Below are 20933 nucleotides of genomic sequence, written 5' to 3' on the forward strand. Positions count from 1 at the left end.
TCACTATGGTTACAGGTTTTGTCAGCTCCAGTTATATTCAGACTTTTTACAAATAAAGTTGTGCAGATTATAAGTTTTGCATACAATAGTTACCTAATAAAAATACAATGTTGGTAGGACTTCCACCGACCCGGTTTCTTGACCATTGAGGAACCCGGTTTATAGGCACAAATATCAGATGGATATGTACTCTTTTCAGTCCCATAAGGATAATTAGTGAAGTGCTAATGAAAGCATGAAGAACTATTCACCAAACATCAAATAGGAAAATAACTAGGCCTTAGAACAATACTGTCGTAGCTAGAATTTCACTGCCATAATGAACAGGAGAAGAAGCATATACTGTAGGTTGCAGGCACACACAAATAGCAGAAAGGCAAAAGACAATATTGAACTGCGGGAGATGGTCACATGATTTCTTGGATATGTACACGTGGTCAAAGCAAGCTAGATAGTTAGATAGGTGAGCCAATGATCAGCTGCTAAGCTAAGAAGTTGTACATGAAAATTTATATGCAGATGACCATAACATATTGGGAGAAAAATATACATACATTTAAACCATTTACTGGAAGAAAAATATACTTCAAAACATACTCAAAAATAATGTCTAGATTATGCTAATACCTTGTCACAGATTGTGGTTTTCCTACCATCCTAACAAATACATACTCGACGATGGATTATCCACATAAAATGTAGTATATGGAATCTTCTGGACAAACAAATATAATTTAAATGTGGTTCAACCAAGTTGGTGATAAAGTTAGCTTAGAGTATTATCAAGTAAGACCTAAGTCTGATCCATGTACTGAGATATTAACACAAACACAAAATTCATGTAACGAGATGCTCACTTGGGTAACAAATACTTTTAACTAAAAGGTGAAGGAGAAGTATAACTTACTAACCATTGCTGATGACGCATCTAGAGAACTGCGAGATTTTGTATGTAGTGTTAGTATTATGGATATGAGAATATTACAAAGATGGACATGTGCTTTCCTGCTCCTAGACCATGATCTGAAGTGTTATAATTTGCTTCTTGTTCCTTCATTGGTCCTGCATGGAACCAAATATTATTCATAATCCTTTTTTACGCAACTAAAATAAACATTCAAACAAAAGTCTGAACAACAAATTCAGTCAAAATTGTTCTCACTGGCGAGCACGTCAATATAAAATGGAAAGTGTTAATCGTTTGTCATCCTTTGTCAATCAACTACTGTTTGGTGAGGACTGCTACAGTTAACTCTTTTTTGCAATGCATGAAATTGTTCGTTCATTCATCATAATCTGCGCTAGTAGACATGATACTTCAAAATGCGGAGGTGACAAATCAACACCGGTCCACTCTCGGTGATATCTCTAATTTTCATCATCATTCCAGAATGACTGCAGTGGCAGCACCAGGTAGGATAATTTTCACCTAATTGGAAGAGATCTGTAGTATAGGTCCATACATATGGCTGATCTGGTTGTAAATTGACAATTCCAGCAATGGCCTCACAAGAGTTGACCCTGATTGGATCTCGCTACGAAAGTGTAAAGCTTACTAAAGAACTGGGAGCACGAGAGAAATGAAGCGGCTAATGCGACAAATGCATGCCGATGTCCTCTTGGTGATATCACCAACGTTGATTAACCCCCCCCCCCCAATGGAGTCTAGGTATATATCATCAAAATGAGTTGAATGAAGGAGACACACTGCAATTGATTTTTTATGCCTGATTATATTACTTTCTAGTCAATACTATGACTGGTTTTAATAGCAGTTCTACTCATTTAAACAGATATTGCTAAATAATCGGATTCACAAGCTAGCCCCCATGCACCTACAAGCTTGTTCATAGGTGAAATGACAATCCCTTATAGCTCCAACTATGCACCCTACACTGCTGACAACACTACAGGTGAAACGACATTCCCTTCTCCAAGCAATCTCACACCTGCTTTTCTAGTCAGATCAAGATTGTAGTTCACATGTTAGGAGCCATTTGCCTTAGCTAAGTATAATTATTAGTATTTTAACTACAAACCATATCGAGGTTGAACTTGATGACATAATGCCAGGTACGAGGGAACATGATGGGGAGCGTAAAAAGTCCATATCAAAGGAACAAAGGGGCATTAGAAATGTGCGGAGACGAGCAACTTACTGAAAGAAAAGGGAAGAGGAAATGAACTTTGGTGATGTCTTATACCAAGAAAAGAGGGATAAGAGAAACACACAGAGACGAGCAGCTTACCAGGAAAAAAGGGAACACATAAACGCACAAAAATGAAAACAGATGGTCGACGGTGACATAACTTAACACCCGAGCATAACGGGGAGGTGAGTGCTCAACATAGCCACCGACGGAAGGCTCTGTTGAGCATCCCATGTGCTGAATCGACCGCCATGCCTCGTCCAGATTTGGGTGACTCGGTGTCAATGAGCACAATTGGACACACCTTCAGAACAAACAATATTTCTCCCATCTCTACTCCACATTTTATGTATGTATGCAATAAACCAATTTTATAATAGCTCTGCATCGGTGCAGCCGCCTACCATTGCATTACGATGGACGGTAATGTTGAACTTATGGATCTTGGGCAACAATCCAATGGTCAACAAATAGATGGCACTCGTACCGTCATGTCGGCACCCACATACAACTGCATAATCGAAATCGGTGGTAATTCTCCCATAAACATCCAACTTCAATTTTGTAGGCGATTGAACAGTTATTTACTGAATAACTCGAAAATGGTGTAGGTGCCCACCTCAGCAGAACCTTGGGTGATAGTGTCGTAGAGGGAAACGTCAACGAAATCAATGACCACCTAAAAATGCTAGGGGTATGATAAGGTTTTTGGTGGCAAAGTGGAGCATACACATGTGTACGTATATGTGTAGAGTTAGTTGTCCTACTTTATGATGACTTTCATTCCTACTCGAAATGCTAATGTAGCACATGTAGATCATCTAACATGATGGATTTCAGTTTTAGTTACAACCAATCAAGCTAACATCAGTATAGAGGTTGATTTCCCAGTTCAAAGCAATAGTTGGTTGATTTCCAGTTAAATTATACTCCCTGCTTGGCAAACTGAAACTGTGATTGTCCTAAATCCTACTTCTAGAGTTGCTGCAGATCAACAGCTACTCTGAGTACAAGAACTCTCCCCCTATCTGCAAGATCAGTAGTACAAGTAGTACATTTTTGGAGTATTTTTTTAGAACTTTTTGTAGTATATTTTCAAAGTACTTCAAGCAAGATTATTGAAGTTACTGAAATTTTACTAAAACTGTGCCTACGACTACATCTCCTACTCATAATATGTACCCATACTCATACAAATAAATTGTACCCTGCCCCTAATCTGTACCCAAGCAGCACTCCAAATTTATAGGGAGGAGACAGGGGAAGCTCACCATGCAATGGAGATGTTGGCGAAGGGGAGCATCGTTGAGCAGGATGTCCTCGAGCAGATGTTCACCGTCAAGCATCACTTGTTCGCCTCTCGGTCCTGGGCATAGTAGGCGTAGGTAGGGACGCCGGCGTGGTCATGCGCGAAGGGCTCGGCGCCGGTGGGGTCGCGCACGGCCATGTGGACCACGACAACACAAGTGTGTACCGCCTACGACCGTTGTCGGCTGTGTGATCGGAGAAGACGCTGCGGGAGGCATGCAGGCAACGGGCGGGTCCGGGTGGCCCAGCGGGAGCAGCTCCGCGGCCGAGAGCAGTGCGTTGGTGCTGCTCGCCCACACCGCGGTTGTCGCTCGATCTAACACGAAGGGAGGGGTGAGAGGGGGCGGCGGCGAGAGGAGAAGTCGCCGGTTATGGCGGCTGTGGGGATGAGGGCGAAGGCCGCCGGCGATGCGGGGGAAAGGAGGGGGCGACGCGGGGGAGAGAAGTGGACTAGATGTAGTAAGGGAGAGGCGTGGACTGGGCGTGGTGATAAGGATAGGTGGCAATCTTTCCAAACAAAGTTAGGTGAAAAATGAAAAAACCCTTTTTTACAAACTAGTAACAGTGCACGTGCAACCCACGTGTAGTCAAATAAATTTCCTCGTTCACCAGGTTTCCAACCAGTCAATATGGGATGAAAACAATGAATATCTAGAACCACATTGTATGACATACATGTGCTCATTCTTGGTCGAGATAATCATCTTCCTTTGAGCAAATACACAAGTAATATTCCAACACATAACAAATTGATACTTGTACATTATTGACATTACATGACTTGGGCACATAAAACTTACATCTACACTATCAGCAACATGTATATATGAAACCTCATGAACTACCCAACGTAGTATGTCCACACCAAAGAATATGCTAAGCCTATCTAGATATGAGATCGAGAAAGATGAAAAACATGGAACCCATGGTAGTACGGTCAGAGCATAGAAAAGCAGAGATGAATCTGTCGTGGCAGAAGACGAGCATAAGACGGATTGTTGGATGATGCAGAGCTTGATTTTATATCTCTCCGCATCGTGCAAAGCAATAGTTCCAGTAGTAAGAAGTTATGTGTGCAAACGCTCTATATTCGCATCATGGAAGTAGAAAGAGTGTTGCAATTAAACATAATAGAGTGGACAACAGGGTCGTATCAGTATAAAGAGTGTTGCAATTCAACGCGACGTGCTACATGGACTCCGTCCGTCATGCCAGTCTAAGGGGCGTCTTGTTCGTCGGTCTCCTTGAGTCACCACCCGTGATGGACACCTAGACGTACACACGCAGCAACCCCACGTCGAGGAGGTGCACACCCATCTCCATGGTGGTGGTCGGCTGAGCCAAGTTGTTGTTGTCAAACTGCTGCAAGCCGATTAGCTGATAGCTGAATCTAGTTTTCAAACCTGTTAACTGAATTAGGCCATGTCACTATAGCATTCCACTTGCTACTTGTACATTTTCAGACGTGATAACTGAATTTTGTTTGGCAAAAGAGATTAAGCATTCCATTGCCTTGCACAAATAAATTGGCATGACACAACCTTCCCATTAGTGGATATTTTGTTTGTGTACCTTTTCCGGACCCCAAAGCCCTTTTGACAACCATATAGCTAAGCCAAAATACCCAAGCTTCATCCGAATTTTTAAAGAGAGGCAAGAGCTCGTGCTTGGGGATGCCCAAGGCACCCCAAGTAAATATTCAAGGAGACTCAAGCGTCTAAGCTTGGGGATGCCCCAGAAGGCATCCCCTCTTTCTTCAACAAGTATCGATATGTTTTTGGATTCGTTTCGTTCATGCGATATGTGCAAGTCTTGGAGCGTCCTTTGCATTTAGTTTTCACTTTTCTTTTATGCACCATGCTGGTATGAGATAGTCCTTGGTTGATTTATATAATGCTCTTTGCACTTTGCTTAAATCTTTTGAGTACGGCTTTATAGAATGCTTCATGTGCTTCACTTATATCTTTTGAAGTTTGGATTGTCTGTTTCTCTCCACATAGAAAACCGCCATTTGTAGAATGCTCTTTTGCTTCACTTATATTTGTTAGAGCATGGGCATATCTTTTGTAGAAATTATTGAACTCTCTTGCTTCACTTATATCTATTTAGAGAGATGATAGGAATTGGTCATTCACATGGTTAGTCATAAAATCCTACGTAAACTTGTAGATCGCTGAATATGATATGTTTGATTCCTTGTAATAGTTTTGCGATATAAAGGTGGTGATATTAGAGTCATGCTAGTGGGCGATTGTGGATTAGTAGAAATACTTGTGTTGAGGTTTTTGATTCCCGTAGCATGCACGTATGGTGAACCGTTATGTGATGAAGTCGGAGCATGATTTATTTATTGATTGTCTTCCTTATAAGTGGCGATCGGGGACGAGCGATGGTCTTTTCCTACCAATCTATCCCCCTAGGAGTATGCGCGTAGTACTTTGTTTCGATGACTAATTGATTTTTACAATAAGTATGTGAGTTCTTTATGACTAATGTTGAGTCCATGGATTATACGCACTCTCACCCTTCCATCATTGCTAGCCTCTTCGGCACCGTGCATTGCCCTTTCTCACCTCGAGAGTTGGTGCAAACTTCGCCGGTGCATCCAAACCCCGTGATACGATATGATCTATCACATATAAGCCTCCTTATATCTTCCTCAAAACAGCCACTATACCTATCTATCATGGCATTTCCATAGCCATTCTGAGATATATTGTCATGCAACTTCCATCATCATCATATACATGACTTGAGCATTCATTGTCATATTGCTTTGCATGATCGTAAGACAGCTAGCATGATATTTTCATGGCTTGTCCGTTTTTTGATATCTTTGCTATGCTAGATCATTGCACATCCCGGTACACCGCCGGAGGCATTCATATAGAGTCATATCTTTGTTCTAGTATCGACTTGTAATATTGAGTTGTAAGTAAATAAAACTGTGATGATCATCATTATTAGAGCATTGCCCCAGTGAGGAAAGGATGATGTAGACTATGATTCCCCCACAAGTCGGGATGAGACTCCGGACTTAATGAAAAAAAGGCCAAAGAAGCCCAAATAAAAAAGGGGGCAAAAGAATCCCACCAAAAAAAAAGAGAAAATAAAAAAATGAGAGAAAAAAAGAGAAGGGGCAAGGCTACTATCCTTTTACCACACTTGTGCTTCAGAGTAGCACCATGTTCTTCATATAGAGAGTCTCTTGAGTTATCACTTTCATATACTAGTGGGGATTTTCATAATAGAACTTCGCTTGTATATTCCGATGATGGGTTCCTCAAATGCCCGAGGTCTTCATGAGCAAGAAAGTTGGATGCACACCCACTTAGTTTCATTTTGAGCTTTCATACACTTATAGCTCTTAGTGCATCCGTTGCATGGCAATCCCTACTCCTCACATTGACATCAATTGATGGGCATCTCCATAGCCGTTGATTAGCCGCGTCGATGTGAGACTTTCTCCCTTTTTCTCTTCTCCACATAGCCCCCACCATCATATTCTATTCCACCTATAGTGCTATGTCCATGGCTCACGCTCATGCATTGCGTGAAAGTTGAAAAAAGTTTGAGAAAGTCAAAAGTATGAAACAATTGCTTGGCTTCCATCGGGGTTGTGCATGATTTGAATATTTTGTGTGGTGAAGATGGAGCATAGCCAGACTATGTGATTTTGTAGGGATAACTTTCTTTGGCCATGTTGTTTTGAAAAGACATGATTGCTTTATTAGTACACTTGAAGTATTATCGTTTTTATGTCAAATGTTAGACTATTGCTTTGAACCACTCGTGTCTTAATATTCATGCCATGATTAGATTACATGATCAAGATTATGCTAGGTAGCATTCCACATCAAAAATTATTATTTTTATCATTTACCTACTCGAGGACGAGCAGGAATTAAGCTTGGGGATGTTGATACGTCTCCGTCGTATATATAATTTTTTATTGTTCCATGCCAATATTATTCAACTTTCATATACTTTTTGGTAACTTTTCATACTATTTTTGGGACTAACATATTGATCCAGTGCCCAGTGCCAGTTCCTGTTTGTTTCATGTTTTATGTTTCGCAGAAACCCCATATCAAACGGAGTCCAAACGGGATAAAAATGGACGGAGAATTATTTTGGAATATTTATGATTTTTGGGAAGTAAAATCAACGCGAGACAATGCCCGAGGTGGCCACGAGGCAGGAGGGCGCGCCTGCCTACCCTGGGCGCGTCCCTGACCCTCATGGGCCCCTCGTAAGGCGGTTTCTGCTCTTCTTTGGCCGCAAGAAAGCTAATTTTTGGAAAAATATCTGGGCGAAGGTTTCAATCCAATCGGAGTTACGGATCTTCGGATATAAAAGAAACGGTGCCAGGGCAGAATCTGAGAACACAGACACAGAGAGAGACAGAGAGACAGATCCAATCTCGGAGGGGCTCTCGCCCCTCCCACGCCATGGAGACCATGGACCAGAGGGGAAACCTTTCTCCCATCTAGGGAGGAGGTCAAGGAAGAAGAAGAATAAGAAGGGGGGCTCTCTCCCCCTTGCTTCTAGTGGCGCCCGAACGCTGCCGGGGGCCATCATCATCACCGCGATCTATACCAACAACTTCACCGTCCTCATCACCAACTCTTTCCCCCTCTGTGCAGCGGTGCAACCTCTCTTTTACCTGCTGTAATCTCTACTTAAACCTGGTGCTCAATGCTATATATTATTTCCCAATGATGTATGGCTATCTTATGATGATTGAGTAGATCTGTTTTGTCCTATGGGTTAAGTGATGATCACGATTGGTTTGAGTTGCATGTTTTATTATTGGTGTTGTCCTATGGTGCTTGATAATCCCCAAGTGCAGGAAATCATTGTAGCAATTCCCAAAGGTGGAAGTGATAAGTATGCAGTGTCGAACCCGCAAGGAGCTAAAGGTAAGATCAATATTCTCTCAAGCCCTATCTGCCACTGATACGACTCTACGTGCACCGAACGTTCGCTTCCAACTAGAAACAAGAAATAAAACTGTGTTGTGCGTATAAAGAGGATAACTTTGCATGATATCAGAGAGCTAGAATATAAAAGTAGGTGCTGTTGTCATAAAGTTAGAATATATTACTAAATAATATAAATAGCGAGTGTGGAATAATGGTGGATCGGTGTGCGGAACTGTCCTAAGCAATTGTTAACAAGATCGATAGCATCATTGCAATTTCATATGAGGGAGAGGCATAAACTAACATACTTTTCCTACATGGATCGTATGCTCCTATGATTGGAACTCTAGCAAGCATCCACAAATACTAGAAATTCATTAAGGTAAAACCCAACCATACCATTAAAGCATCAAGTACCTTTTATCCCATACGCAACAACCCCCTTACTCGGTGAGGGAGTCCTGGACTAGGGGGTGTCTGGATAGCCGAACTATCATCATCGGCCGGACTCCAAGACTATGAAGATACAAGATAGAAGAATGCGTCCCGTGTCCGGATGGGACTTTCCTTGGCGTGGAAGGCAAGCTTGGCGATACGGATATGTAGATCTCCTACCATTGTAACCGACTCTGTGTCACGACCGGTTTTTTCCGGGTAATAATTTCCAGAAAAAGACCGTCGTGCTCATCAGCCCCAGGATTACTGTTAGCTGATGAGGCTCTAACTTGATACAGAAATTCCAAGCAAAATACAAACTATGTAGTACAAGACCATTCTGGCCTGTGAGTACAACAAATGGTTTCAAGTGGTTGATGGCGGGAGCGGTTTGTGGATCATCAGTGTCTATGGGACTCCAATTCCCATAGGAACAGCTGACCAGGTTAACTCCTATCTTCACGAGGCTGCTATCATCGTTTCTTAGGTTCCGGGGCTGTCATCGCATCGCTCCTCCCCGTGCAAGAAAATCTGGCCAAGACAATAGCCAGGGACAAGCCAGTGAGTACTTTGAATGTATTCGCAAACATTTCGAACACAGGTATAATATAACAATGATGTGCTGAAAATATTTTATGCTCATGACGTCAGTCACAAAAGATAAATAAAACTCTGATGCGTGCAAGCAAGTTATTTATAAAAGTGCAATAACATAGTAGTATTAGAATGTATGAAATAACAAACAATGCCACAGTCGGGCGTCTGAGCGACACCACATAAAGGGCTTTTAAAAGAAATGCCACAGTCGGGCGTCTGAGCAACACCACATAAAGGGCTTTAAAAGAAATGCCACAGTCGGGCGTCTGAGCGACACCACATAAAGGGATTTTAAAAGAAATGCCACAGTCGGGCGTCTGAGCGACACCACATAAAGGGCTTTAAAAGAAATGCCACAGTCGGGCGTCTGAGCGACACCACATAAAGGGCTTTTAAAAGAAATGCCACAGTCGGGCGTCTGAGCGACACCACATAAAGGGCTTTAAAAGAAATGCCACGGTCGGGCGTCTGAGCGACACCACATAAAGGGCTTTTAAAAGAAATGCCACAGTCGGGCGTCTGAGCGACACCACATAAAGGGCTTTAAAATAAACAATCATAGTGAATATCCCGGAGGTAGAACCATCCCAGAGATACTCGATAATAACAATAATATCACAGGTTAGTCAACCATAATAATAATCATAATCATCATAAGTCACAAGTCACAATCCATGTTGTTCCAATTCTGGTTAACAGTTTCACCTCCGAAGACCGACACTAAGACCGACACCTGACCCATCCCAGACTGTAATCCTTAACCATGGACACGGCTATTCGAATAGGTTTAATCTCTGCAGAGGGTGTACTCTTTACCCACGAGTAACGGATTTCTTTAGTCCATCGGGACTAATTCCGTCTACGGTCTTTTTGTTGAAAACACACCTAACTTGCACACACCAGCTTAACTCACCGGTGTCTGGAATCACCCACGACACCTGTCAAGCAAAACTCTAAGTGGGGAGGCTACAACCTCGCGTAGCATGGGATCAAATTTATACCGCGTGCTCTAAGGGGTGCCCCCCTCTCGGTCCCAACCGGAAACACCCATGCCCCCGGACCAGGTGGCCTGCCTACTAGCTACAACCGGTATCTTCCACCCTGGCCTCTCTGTACGGTGTGTGCTAGAAAGAGGTTGACAACTTACTGAACCGTACTCTACTTGCTGTAGAGACGAGTGGTAGTACGAAACAAGTATGGGGGTTACTGGAACAAGACTCGATCTACGGTCGACTCAGGAGGTTTAAGTATTCCCTGCATGATTAGCATAACGAATATATTTCAACCAACAGAGTCACCGCTCATATCACCTTGCCATGCCATACCAGACATAACCGTCCCGACGGAGACCGGCGACAAACTCATGCCTACCCAAGGCAGAGGTTTTCTCGGGTTCCTGCCGGTATGCATGCAAGGCACATGAGGGTGATTATCATCACAAGTATGTTCATTTCCAACAGCATGGAAGTCAATAACATGCACCCATGCATATGATCATGTCACATGAAACAATAAGTTTCTCCGAAGTGAGGTGATGTTATAAACGTGTCATCGAACACATGAAAATATTATGCCGGGGTTCAGAATGCTTGCCTTCAATGTGTGGTAAGGAAGGGTGTACTTCAAAACTTTTGAAAGTATATCTCCTCTCTTCAAAAAATCCTATTTAGAAATAAATGAATTAACACACAAAATAAAAACAGCACAAAAAGTTGTTTTGAAATTTTTTCAAATAAATCTTAAAATAAACTAGACAATATTTGAGAGAGGAAGGAAAAAGAATTAAATCATTTGGAGTTATATTTAAAAAGATAAAGCCAGTCAAAGTTGTGGTCAAAAATCTGTTTTTAAAATAAAAATAGAAAAGAAAACGTTTCAGACAAGAATACGTTTTCGGAGCGGAGGAAACGTACTTTGCGATTTCACGTCTTCACTTAAGTCACGTGGTGGCGGGGCTGGGTCACTGACAGTGGGTCCAGGGGGCCCACTAGTCATGTTTGACCAGTCGCCCTCCCTCCCCTTCCTCTGGCCGAACAGAGGCGGGAGCTCCGACGATGTTCGCCGGCGAATGGCGTCACCGTTCGGGAAACGGAGGCCATCTGCGGGTTCAGGGGATCGAGACGGTCACTCCGGTGGTCGATACGGTCTCTGGGGTGGACGGAGCTGCCGGCGGCGAGCTTCACAGCGGACGGTGGTCGTCGGGCAAAGTGGTTTTTCTCCCGCAGTGAGTCTCGATCGAAATCGAGCAAGGGGATGGATTCACGAGGTGGAGAGGAAGCTCCTGGTGAAGAGAGTGGGGAGGGGGAGGCTTTGGTGGCGCTGGAATGGTCGAGACAGCGGCGGCGGCGGCGGCTGGAGTTGCCGGAGATGAGGAAGACGGCCTCCTCGGGTCGATTGGCTGCCATGGGGGAACTGGAGGAGTGTACCGAGGCCGCCTGCGAACGGAACGTGCTCGGGGCCTCCTTAAATAGGCGCTCGGGGTCGGTTCCGACGGTGGCCACGGATAAGGTCGCCGGCGACCGTCTTACTGTGCTGCAGAGCGACGTGGCGGTGGCTGGCTAGCTCCAGGGGCTAACGACGATCACTCCACTGTCGAAGGAGGTGAGCTGGCGCGCTGTGGTGGTTTGGGCGGTGCTGCTCATGGCGGTGGCGGGTGCGGCCACGGGCGTGCCGCCAAGCCGCTTGCTGGCTACGCTGCAGGGGCGCGGAGGCGGTCGTGGCTTCTAGCGTGACGTGGCGAGAGGGAGAGGATTCGGATGAGCTCGGGGAAACTTATCCAGGGGGGGTGAGTTGGCTCGGGCGCGAGCACGTGCAAAACGCGCGCTCTGCTCGCGCTCTGGGCGTGCACGGCACTCGTTCGACGAAATGCCAGGGCGAGCCAAGTTGCTAGGAAGCTAATGCAAATCCACAAGCCTAGGTTAGAGACATATAGAAGGCTACTAGACAACTTGGTTTGGACAGATGGGAAAGTTCACAACACAAACTTACAATCATGCCAAATCTGTCCATGCCCACAGGGTGTTTGATAAAATGCCAGAGGCATCTAGGCAGGTCTTGGAGGGGCAAATTCTTCCAGATCAGTGTCTCTTTGGAGGCACAAGAGGTTGGTGAGGTTAGTTACTGAAAAGCATAAACTTGCTAGTGCAAGTTTTGCAGAACTTCAAATTTGGACAGGAGGTGAAGGGCATTATTTCATGAACCAAAAATGTGCCAATGGTTGCATGCTCCTGGACTTAGGAGTTAAACATGGAGGACTACAAGTAGGAAGAGGAATCATGGATAAAGGAGCAACTAAAAATGTGGTTGCTGTACAAACCATCATGTTGGGCCAGAATAAAGATGAGGTTGTTTCACTCAAAATGTTCAAAGAACAACCCTGGATTTTTGCATATAATGAAATGGTATGCTCCTACTGACATCCCAAAATTTTGGTGTAAGCTAGAAACAAATATTTAAAAGGGTTGTAGTGCAAAATTGCTCTCTGGACCAGAGAAGAAAATTGGGTGTAGAGCTCAAAATATTTCAAGAATAAAAGATATTTTTGTATAAAAGTGATTTAAAAACATCATATGACATCTCCAAATTTTGGTTGGATTTTTAGATAAATATATCAAATGGTTGTAGTTCAAAAAGAGCTCCAAATTTTAAAACAAGTCATTTAATGAATAAAGCTCAGGGTGAAATAATTTTATAAATAAATCTACTGATTGAGGGATGTTTTTAAATGAGAGGGAAAATAAGTCCACTATTCTTTGGAAGGATCCACTTGGGAAAAACTCCTTAATATTAAAAGAAAAGTTTTGAAATCAACAGATATATTCTTGCAGGCAAAAATTTTAAACTCTATGCAAAATTTTAATAACTAAAACCTGGTTAAATTTTTGGGGTGTTACAATACTACCCCCCTAAAAAAATCTCGTCCTCGAGATTTGCTAAGAGTTGTAAAACAAAAACACTTTTACTTGGTCAAAAGATCATTTTACATAGACGGTAAAAAGAGGCTACAGTGAGAGGGCAATAAGTGGTGAGTAACTACAGTGTGGTACTGGCGCTGTGTGGAAAAATCCATGCTTATGAAAACGAGCGGTTTCTACGCTGGACACCGTGAATTTAGAATAAATTCTAAATTTAACAATACGCTGGTCGTACCCGAGAGCACAGTGCTCTCTCTGGCTGACAGGTGGGACCGGGGCCCACTGTCAGTCTCTCCTTCTTCCTCTGGCTCTCTCTTCTTCCTCTCTCCCACGCGCTTCTTCTTACAAAATCTCGGGTGAGGCTCTAATGGCAGAGGCGATGCCGGACTGGTTCGCGATCCTGGTATGCGGAGGGCTGGCGACACTGCTGGGGTTCTCCGTGCTCCTGTGTGCGATGATCCTTGATGATCGTCGCGATGCTGCTGCTCGGGTGTTGGCTCTCCGCGTTGGTGATGATCACGAGGAGTAGGTGAGGTGTGCCGGGTGCTAACTGTTGTTAGGGGGTGGTTAGCCAGATGTAACACCGTTGCAAAGTTTTGCAAACAGTGTATGTGCTCGGATGATTATGGTCGAGTGTCTATGGTCGTTGTGCTGTGTGAAATAAAATAACCCATGTCGTGAGAAGATGCAGATGCAGCAGATCAGGGAAAAGAAATCTCCCTCCAGGATTATATGCGGAATAAAACAGTAATGCAACAGAATCACTCATATTAATTGAAGCTAAAGATTTACTTGCCGCGCAAACTCGGGGTACCACGTATAAGTTACAACACGTAAATAAAAGTTGCGATAATAAATATAACAATGACGTCTAAATCGAAAACGGTTACTAGACGGGGCCCTGAGAAAATGTCTCTGTCACAGGGATACACTCCTCTTCTATCGGGGAAAGTGGATTGACTAGACAATGAATGTGTCTCTCCTGGTCGGGCCTTCGTGATCTGCCGATGGCGATCTGAGGATTTAAATCTGCGAGACTCTGGAGATAACTCGTCACGTGCGGGGCTAAATGCTCTTCCAACGCATAGGCACGATGGGTGAGGTTTGCGAGTATGGTCACAAAACCTCCAAGGCTGGTTGTTGTGGTCTCGTTGTGCACGACGGGACTAGGTATTGTGGCTCGGTTTGGGGTAGAGGCTGTGTTGTGCTGGTTTGGGGCTAGCATGTCCTTTTTATAGTAAAAGGGAACGGAGTCTTCCTTCGCATGCTTGCGAATGAGACACCTTGGTGCTAGCTACCGGTGCATGACCGACAGGCTAGGTTGATACATTGGGCACCGACTGCCAAAAGTGTCGAGGTCACTGTGTGGCTATCTTGTACGAGAATCTTTGGCTGGGGTTTGGTTATGGTCTGGTGGGTTGGTTTGCCTAAGTTTTTCGACCTGGCTAAGATAGGATTAGCCAATGGTCAGCCTGACTCTGATACCAAGTCTGTCACGACCGGTTTTTTTCCGGGTAATAATTTCCAGAAAAAGGCCGTCGTGCTCATCAGCCCCAGGATTACTGTTAGCTGATGAGGCTCTAACTTGATACAGAAATTCCAAGCAAAATACAAAATATGTAGTACAAGACCATTCTGGCCTGTGAGTACAACAAATGGTTTCTAGTGGTTGATTGCGGGAGCGGTTTGTGGATCATCAGTGTCTATGGGACTCCAATTCCCACAGGAACAGCTGACAAGGATAACTCCTATCTTCACGAGGCTGCTATCATCGTTGCTTAGGTTCCGGGGCTGTCATCGCGTCGCTCCTCCCCGTGCAAGAAAATCTGGCCAAGACAATAGCCAGGGACAAGCCAGTGAGTACTTTGAATGTACTCGCAAACATTTCGAACACAGGTATAATATAACAATGATGTGCTGAAAATATTTTATGCTCATGACGTCAGTCACGAAAGATAAATAAAACCCTGATGCGTGCAAGCAAGTTATTTATAAAAGTGCAATAACATAGTAGTATTAGAATGTATGAAATAACAAACAATGCCACAGTCGGGCGTCTGAGCGACACCACATAAACGGCTTTTAAAAGAAATGCCACAGTCGGGCGTCTGAGCGACACCACATAAAGGGCTTTAAAAGAAATGCCACAGTCGGGCGTCTGAGCGACACCACATAAAGGGCTTTTAAAAGAAATGCCACAGTCGGGCGTCTGAGCGACACCACATAAAGGGCTTTAAAAGAAATGCCACAGTCGGGCGTCTGAGCGACACCACATAAAGGGCTTTTAAAAGAAATGCCACAGTCGGGCGTCTGAGCGACACCACATAAAGGGCTTTAAAATAAACAATCATAGTGAATACCCCGGAGGTAGAACCATCCCAGAGATACTCGATAATAACAATAATATCACAGGTTAGTCAACCATAATAATAATCATAATCATCATAAGTCACAAGTCACAATCGATGTTGTTCCAGTTCTGGTTAACAGTTTCACCTCCGAAGACCGACACTAAGACCGACACCTGACCCATCCCAGACTGTAATCCTTAACCATGGACACGGCTATTCGAATAGGTTTAATCTCTGCAGAGGGTGTACTCTTTACCCACGAGTAACGGATTTCTTTAGTCCATCGGGACTAATTCCGTCTACGGTCTTTTTGTTGAAAACACACCTAACTTGCACACACCAGCTTAACTCACCGGTGTCTGGAATCACCCACGACACCTGTCAAGCAAAACTCTAAGTGGGGAGGCTACAACCTCGCGTAGCATGGGATCAAATTTATACCGCGTGCTCTAAGGGGTGCCCCCCTCTCGGTCCCAACCGGAAACACCCATGCCCCCGGACCAGGTGGCCTGCCTACTAGCTACAACCGGTATCTTCCACCCTGGCCTCTCTGTACGGTGTGTGCTAGAAAGAGGTTGACAACTTACTGAACCGTACTCTACTTGCTGTAGAGACGAGTGGTAGTACGAAACAAGTATGGGGGTTACTGGAACAAGACTCGATCTACGGTCGACTCAGGAGGTTTAAGTATTCCCTGCATGATTAGCATAACGAATATATTTCAACCAACAGAGTCACCGCTCATATCACCTTGCCATGCCATACCAGACATAACCGTCCCGACGGAGACCGGCGACAAACTCATGCCTACCCAAGGCAGAGGTTTTCCCGGGTTCCTGCCGGTATGCATGCAAGGCACATGAGGGTGATTATCATCACAAGTATGTTCATTTCCAACAGCATGGAAATCAATAACATGCACCCATGCATATGATCATGTCACATGAAATAATAAGTTTCTCCGAAGTGAGGTGATGTTATAAACGTGTCATCGAACACACGAAAATATTATGCCGGGGTTCAGAATGCTTGCCTTCAATGTGTGGTAAGGCAGGGTGTACTTCAAAACTTTTGAAAGTATATCTCCTCTCTTCAAAAAATCCTATTTAGAAATAAATGAATTAACACACAAAATAAAAACAGCACAAAAAGTTGTTCTGAAATTTTTTCAAATAAATCTTAAAATAAACTAGACAATATTTGAGAGAGGAAGGAAAAAGAATTAAATCATTTGGAGTTATATTTAAAAAGATAAAGCCAGTCAAAGTTGTGGTCAAAAATCTGTTTTTAAAATAAAAATAGAAAATAAAACGTTTCAGACAAGAATACGTTTTCGGAGCGGAGGAAACATACTTTGCGATTTCACGTCTTCACTTAAGTCACGTGGTGGCGGGGCTGGGTCACTGACAGTGGGTCCAGGGGGGCCACTAGTCATGTTTGACCAGTCGCCTTCCCTCCCCTTCCTCTGGCCGAACAGAGGCGGGAGCTCTGACGATGTTCGCCGGCGAATGGCGGCACCGTTCGGGAAACGGAGGCCATCTGCGGGTTCAGGGGATCGAGACGGTCACTCCGGTGGTCGATACGGTCTCTGGGGTGGACGGAGCTGCCGGCGGCGAGCTTCACAGCGAACGGTGGTCGTCGGGCAAAGTGGTTTTTCTCCCGCAGTGAGTCCCGATCGAAATCGAGCAAGGGGATGGATTCACGAGGTGGAGAGGAAGCTCCTGGTGAAGAGAGTGGGTAGGGGGAGGCTTTGGTGGCGCCGGAATGGTCGAGACAGCGGCGGCGGCTGGAGTTGCCGGAGATGAGGAAGACGGCCTCCTCGGGTCGATTGGCTGCCATGGGGGAACTGGAGGAGTGTACCGAGGCCGCCTGCGAACGGAACGTGCTCGGGGCCTCCTTAAATAGGCGCTCGGGGCCAGTTCCGACGGTGGCCGCGGATAAGGTCGCCGGCGACCGTCTTACTGTGCTGCAGAGCGACGTGGCGGTGGCTGGCTAGCTCCAGGGGCTAACGACGATCACTCCACTGTCGAAGGAGGCGAGCTGGCGCACTGTGGTGGTTTGGGCGGTGCTGCTCATGGCGGTGGCGGGTGCGGCCACGGGCGTGCCGCCAAGCCGCTTGCTGGCTACGCTGCAGGGGGCACGGAGGCGGTCGTGGCTTCTAGCGTGACGTGGCGAGAGGGAGAGGATTCGGATGAGCTCGGGGAAACTTATCCAGGGTGGGTGAGTTGGCTCGGGCGCGAGCACGTGCAAAACGCGCGCTCTGCTCGCGCTCTGGGCGTGCACGGCACTCGTTCGACGAAATGCCAGGGCGAGCCAAGTTGCTAGGAAGCTAATGCAAATCCACAAGCCTAGGTTAGAGACATATAGAAGGCTACTAGACAACTTGGTTTGGACAGATGGGAAAGTTCACAACACAAACTTACAATCATGCCAAATCTGTCCATGCCCACAGGGTGTTTGATAAAATGCCAAAGGCATCTAGACAGGTCTTGGAGGGGCAAATTCTTCCAGATCAGTGTCTCTTTGGAGGCACAAGAGGTTGGTGAGGTTAGTTACTGAAAAGCATAAACTTGCTAGTGCAAGTTTTGCAGAACTTCAAATCTGGACAGGAGGTGAAGGGCATTATTTCATGAACCAAAAATGTGCCAATGGTTGCATGCTCCTGGACTTAGGAGTTTAACATGGAGGACTACAAGTAGGAAGAGGAATCATGGATAAAGGAGCAACTAAAAATGTGGTTGCTGTACAAACCATCATGTTGGGCCAGAATAAAGATGAGGTTGCTTCACTCAAAATTTTCAAAGAACAACCCTGGATTTTTGCATATAATGAAATGGTATGCTCCTACTGACATCCCAAAATTTTGGTGTAAGCTAGAAACAAATATTTAAAAGGGTTGTAGTGCAAAATTGCTCTCTGGACCAGAGAAGAAAATTGGGTGTAGAGCTCAAAATATTTCAAGAATAAAAGATATTTTTGTATAAAAGTGATTTAAAAACATCATATGACATCTCCAAATTTTGGTTGGATTTTTAGATAAATATATCAAATGGTTGTAGTTCAAAAAGAGCTCCAAATTTTAAAACAATTCATTTAATGAATAAAGCTCAGGGTGAAATAATTTTATAAATAAATCTACTGATTGAGGGATGTTTTTAAATGAGAGGGAAAATAAGTCCAATATGCTTTGGAAGGATCCACTTGGGAAAAACTCCTTAATATTAAAAGAAAAGTTTTGAAATCAACAGATATATTCTTGCAGGCAAAAAATTTAAACTCTTGGCAAAATTTTAATAACTAAAACCTGGTTAAATTTTTTGGGGTGTTACACTCTGTGTAACCCTAGCCCTCTCCGGTGTCTATATAAACCGGATGGCTTTAGTCCATAGGACGAACAACAATCATACCATAGGCTAGCTTCTAGGGTTTAGCCTCCTTGATCTCGTGGTAGATCTACTCTTGTAACACACATCATCAATATTAATCGAACAGGACGTAGGGTTTTACCTCCATCAAGAGGGCCCGAACCTGGGTAAAACATCGTGTCCCTCATCTCCTGTTACCATCCGCCTAGACGCACAGTTCGGGACCCCCTACCCGAGATCCGCCGGTTTTGACACCGACATTGGTGCTTTCATTGAGAGTTCCTCTGTGTCGTCACCGATAGGCTCGATGGCTTCTTCGACCATCATCAACGACGCAGTCCAGGGTGAGACCTTTCTCCTCGGACAGATCTTCGTATTCGGCGGCTTCGCACTGCGGGCCAATTCGCTTGGCCAACTGGAGCAGATCGAAAGCTACGCCCCTGGCCGTCAGGTCAGATTTGGAAGTTTGAACTTCATGGCCGACATCCGCGGGGACTTGATCCTCGATGGATTCGAGCCACAGCCGAGCGTGCCGCACTGTCACGGCAAGCATGATTTAGCTCTGCAGCCGGACAGTACCCTGGAGGCCGCACTTGAACCCGCTCCGATCTTCAGTTCGGAGCCGGCTGCGCAGATCGAGGACGGATGGCTAGACACTGCCTCGGGGGCTACAACCTCTACGGCGATAGAGCCGAACACTGACCTTGTCCCTCATAAAGCTCGTGACTCCGAGGTGCCGGACTCCTCGCCGAACTCCGAACCTCCCGCGCCCCCTCCGATCGAATCCGATTGGGCGCCGATCATGGAGTTCACTGCAGCGGACATCTTTCAACGCTCACCCTTCGGCGACATCTTGAGTTCGCTAAAGTATCTCTCGTTATCAAGAGAGCCCTGGCCGGACTGCGGCCAGGACAGTTGGGATGCGGACGATGAAGAAATTCAAAGCCCACCCACCACCCAATTAGTAGCCATTGTCGACGATCTAACCGACATGCTAGACTATGACTTCGAAGACATCGACGGTATGGACGACGATGCCGGAGACGACCAAGAACCAGTGCCTACCGGGCACGGGAAAGCCACCCCAACTCACGACGTATACATGGTGGATACACCAAAAGGAAGCGATAATGAGGAAAAACGGGACGTGGCGAAGGACAACTCCCCCAACAAACAACCAAAACGGCGACGCAAGCACCGCCCGAAGACCGGCCTCGATAAAAATGGCACCCATACGGACCCGGCTCTACAGCAGGGCGAAGCAGTGGACGACGCACATGCCACCAAGCAGCCAGCCGGACATGATGAACTGGACAGGCAACCCATCCCCGGCGAAGACGATCTCACATCACCAAAGCATACGAACCTTCATAAAAGGCTCGTCGCCACTGCAAGAAGTTTGAAGAAGCAAAAGCGGAAGCTCAAAACAGCGGAGGACGCACTCAGAATGAGATGGAGCAAAGTACTCAACACCGCAGATAAATATGGCGCTAGTTACCAGACAAAGAGCTACCCGAAGCGCAAGCTGTTGCCCGAATTTGAAGAGGAGGCCTTAGAGCCCCCACAATCAAAAAAGAAAGAAGCCGCCTGGCCGGATAGACGACCAGATGACAGGCCAAGAGCAACAAGGGGCGCCGCACACAAGCCGGCACACTATCAGCATAAAGATCCTCGGAAAAAGGACGACCCAGTCAGATCTATCTATGGGCCAAAAAAGAAGACTCCAGGGAGCAACATAACCCGCCGAGCATTTGAAGACAACGGCACACCCAAATACAGGGGCGCCGCACACCCACTATGTTTCACAGACGAGGTACTGGATCATGGATTTCCAGCGGGATTCAAACCCGTAAACATAGAGGCATATGACGGAACAACAGACCCCGGA

General features: G+C 45.3%; 1 long non-coding RNA gene across 1 annotated transcript; it reads right to left on the minus strand.

Moving 5' to 3' along the window:
- Positions 1-437: 437 nt before the first annotated feature.
- Positions 438-3898, minus strand: LOC123117945 (uncharacterized). The gene is made up of 2 exons (XR_006457580.1): positions 3422-3898; positions 438-1062 (listed from the first exon to the last, which is right to left on the minus strand). It is a non-coding gene; the product is annotated as an uncharacterized lncRNA (long non-coding RNA).
- Between the last annotated feature and the right edge of the window lie 17035 nt (positions 3899-20933).

The sequence above is a fragment of the Triticum aestivum genome, chromosome 1B, assembly GCF_018294505.1.
Source record: "Triticum aestivum cultivar Chinese Spring chromosome 1B, IWGSC CS RefSeq v2.1, whole genome shotgun sequence".
NCBI lineage: Eukaryota > Viridiplantae > Streptophyta > Magnoliopsida > Poales > Poaceae > Triticum > Triticum aestivum.